Source organism: Arachis hypogaea, chromosome 14 (assembly GCF_003086295.3).
Source record: "Arachis hypogaea cultivar Tifrunner chromosome 14, arahy.Tifrunner.gnm2.J5K5, whole genome shotgun sequence".
Classification (NCBI taxonomy): Eukaryota; Viridiplantae; Streptophyta; class Magnoliopsida; order Fabales; family Fabaceae; genus Arachis; species Arachis hypogaea.
In genome coordinates, this window is record NC_092049.1 from 51,025,443 (window position 1) to 51,029,402 (window position 3,960).

A 3,960-nucleotide genomic window follows, 5' to 3' on the forward strand; every position below is an offset into this window, starting at 1 on the left:
CTAAAAAGCTCCTAATTGCCCTGACATCACTAGGTGGAGGCAGTTTTTCAATAAGTTCTACTTTGGCTCTGTCAACCTCAATGCCTTGGTTAGAAACTTTGTGACCAAGGACTATTCCTCCTGTCACCATAAAGTGACATTTCTCCCAGTTCAAGACCAGATTGGTCTCTTGGCATCTTTTCAATACCAAGGCGAGGTGATGTAGGCAACTAGGAAAGGAATCTCTGAATACCGAGAAACCATCCATAAAAACTTCAATGAATTTTTCTATCATAATAGAAAGCATGCAGCGTTGGAAAGTCGCAGGTGCATTACATAGCCCAAATGGCATGCGCCTGTAGGCAAACACTCCATATGGGCAAGTGAATGAGGTTTTCTCTTGATCTCTGGGATCAACCACTATTTGATTATATCCTGAATAACCGTCGAGAAAACAATAATAAGCGTGCCCTGCGAGTCTTTCCAACATCTGATCCATGAATGGAAGGGGGAAATGATCTTTTCGTGTAGCCTCATTGAGCTTCCTGTAGTCTATGCACATCCGCCATCCTATGACTGTCCTTGTAGGAATTAGTTCGTTCTTCTCATTGGGAACCACGGTAATTCCTCCCTTTTTTGGGACAACATGCACGGGGCTAACCCAGGGGCTGTCTGAGATCGGGTTAATTACCCCTCCCTGCCATAACTTTATAACTTCTTTCTGTACCACTTCCTTCATGATTGGGTTCAACCTCCTTTGGGATTGAATGGATAGTTTGGCATCATCTTCCAGCAGTATCTTGTGCATACATATGGCCGAATTTATCCCCTTCAAGTCAGCAAGAGTCCAACCAATGGCATCTTTGTGGTTTCACAGTACTTTGAGCAGTTCATCCTCTTGATCATGGCTGAGGCATGAGCTTATAATTACTGGGTAATTTTCATCTTCTCCTAAGTATGTATATTTGAGAGAGGGTGGCAATGCTTTGAGTTCAAGTTTGGGTGCTTCTGACTTTTCGTTCTCTTCCTTTGGTGCACCTTGTATTTGACTCTCTGCTGTTGCAACCTCTTCACTAAATGTAGACTCCTCTTCTATTATACCTTCTGGTTCTTCTTCTTCAAAACTTTCCTGCACTGCGTCTTCAAGTGAGTCCAACCTCATACACTCTCCCATTTGCTCTGGTGGGTAACTCATGGCCTTGAACACATTGATCGTCATCTTTTTATTGTGTAATCTCAGGGTAAGATATCCTTTTTGTACATCAATGACAGCTCCAGCAGTGGCCAAGAATGGCCTTCCAGGATGATGGAAGCTTTGGCTTCCTCCTGCATGTCAAGCACTACAAAGTCTGCTGGGAAGATAAAATCTTCCACTTTCACCAGCAAATCTTCTACGACGTCATGCGGGAACTTGAACGATCGGTCTGCCAATTGTAAGGCCATCTTTGTTGGTTTAGCTTCCTCAATCTTCATCTTTCTCATCATAGCTACCGACATCAAATTGATGCTGGCTCCTAAGTCACAAAGAGCCTTTTCTACTGTGATTTCCCCTATAATACAAGGGATCTAAAAACTCCCGGGATCCTTCAATTTCTGGGGTAGTTTGTGCTGAATGATAGCACTACATTCTTTGGTTAGTATCACAGTCTCGTTGTTCTTCCAGCTTCTCTTCTTAGTCATGAGCTCCTTCAAGAACTTGGCGTAGAGTGGCATTTGTTCTATTGCTTCAGCAAAGGGTATGTTGATTCTTGAAGATTTCCAAAAATCTCAAAAACTGATTGTCATCCCCTTTCTTCTTTAATTGCTGAGGGTATGGGACTCTTGGGGCGTCTGGCTTTACCACTCCTTCCCCTTTTTGTGAACTCAAAGTGGGAACTCGAGCTTCGTCCTGCTCTTCTTCCTCTTTCTTTGAGTCCTCTTCTTGTGGTTTCTGGGGGGGGGGGGGTTTCCTTCAGTTCCTTCCCACTCCTAAGGGTGATAGCCTGACACTCCTCCCTTTGTGTTGAGCTAGTATTTCTGCGAAGGTTGTAGCTGGAAATTTGCTTGAATAAGTAGCCAATTTGTGTCTCAAGTTTCTTGATGGCAGCATCCTGATTCTGTATATTGGACATCACCTCTTCTCAGAAAGTTTTTCTATCTTGAATCTCTTTGCCTATGCCTTCAAGTAGATTCTCAATCTTTGAAATTCTATCATCCAATGATTATAGATCGTGATTAGAGGTGGAAGGATGAGGTAAGTTATTGTGGTTTTGATATGGATGTGGAGAGGTATTGTTATGGGGGTGTTGATATGGTCTAGATGTGAAATGTTGGTGGGCTGCATTATTGGGATTTGGGTGTCTTTGATCAAGGCTTTGATCTTGTTGATTTCCCAACCCAAAGTTTGGGTGATTCCTCCATCCAGGGTTGTAGGTCTTGGAGTATAGATCATAGTTTTGCCTAGGTGAATTCCCAATATAGTTGGCTTGCTCCTTACTTCCCTCGGCATCTTCATTCACTCCTTCTTGGGTTGTTGATGAAGTGGTGTTTGCTGCTACTTGGTTCCTCTCCATCTTCTTGGTGAGGTCAGCCAGCTGCTGGGTAATGAGCTTGTTCTAAGCCAGCAGAGCATCTACATTGTTTAGCTCCATCACTCCTCTAGTGTTCCCTCTTTCGGAAGCATAGAAGTAGTCGTTCTCTGCTACAGTTTCAATGACATCTATGGCCTCCTCAATGGTCTTCTTCTTGTTTAAAGATCCTCCGAATGAATAGTCTACGGCCTTCTTTGACTCACAAGAGAGCCCTTCATAGAAAATGTGCAGCTGCACCCATTCATTGAACATATCTGGTGGGCACCTCCTTGTTAGGACCTTAAACCTCTCCCATGCTTCATACAGAGTCTCACCATCTTGTTGCCTGAAAGTTTGGACCTCAGCTCTCAGCCTATTGATTCGTTGAGGAGGGTAAAATCTTGCTAAGAATTTGTTCACCACATCTTCCCAATTTGTCAAGCTCTCCTTTGGAAAAGACTCCAGCCACTTGGCTGCCTTATCCTTGAGTGAGAATGGAAATAAGAGCAGTCTATAGGCGTCAGGATGAACACCGTTAGACTTCACTATGTCACATATTCTCAGGAAGGTGGTTAGATGTTGATTGGGGTCTTCTTGGACACTTCCTCCGAACGAACAGTTGTTCTGAACAAGGGTGATGAGCTGTGGTTTTAGTTCAAAATTGTTGGCGTGGATGGTTGGCTTTTGAATGCTACTTCCACAGTTTCCTGGGTTTGAATTGATGTAAGAGCCTAGAACTCTTCTATCCTCCCCAGCATAATTTGTTCGACCTTGTGAGCTTCTTCTTCACGATGGTTTTCCATGTTTTCTTCCATGTTTGGTTCAAAGTATTCCTCAAAGTGTTCCTCCTCTTCTTCAGTACCAACTACACGTTTTTCTCTTGCCTCCCTCCTTAGTCTAAGGAAGGTTCTCTCAGGTTCAGAATCAAAGGAAGTTGAAGCCCCGCTTCTTCTCCCTGTCATACAACAAACAAGTACAAGCAAAGAGAATAGGTGCAGAAAGTGTATCTATCAGAATTACTGTTAGTGTGAGTGATGCAATATATCAAACAGTTAGTGGGTTAGTGGAATGAATGGTAAATAACAAAGAAAAAGTAGGGGGAACGGAAGAAATTAACTAAAACAGAAAGTAAATGACTCAAACAGAAAATTAAATCAAACAAACCAAAAAAATAAAATGCTCAATCTAGTTATCTTCCAATTTAATCATTGTTGATGCACAATCAATCCCCGGCAATGACGCCATAAACTTGATGCACAGAAAACTTGTCTCGCAACAAATTTCCTTCGGCAAGTGTATCGAATTTGTCGTCAAGTAAAAACTCACAATAGAGTGAGGTCGAATCCAACAAGGATTGATTGATCAAGCAACTTTAATTAGATGAATGTTCTAGTTGAGCGAATCAGAATTTGAGTTGAGAATTGCAGAAAAT

The 3,960-nt window shown here is 42.4% G+C and overlaps 1 non-coding gene across 1 annotated transcript; it reads left to right on the plus strand.

The window, feature by feature from the left end:
* The first annotated feature begins 2,796 nt into the window (after window positions 1-2,796).
* Window positions 2,797-2,903, plus strand: LOC112745331 (small nucleolar RNA R71). The gene has a single exon (XR_003173266.1). It is a non-coding gene; the product is annotated as a small nucleolar RNA R71 (small nucleolar RNA).
* Window positions 2,904-3,960: the final 1,057 nt, after the last annotated feature.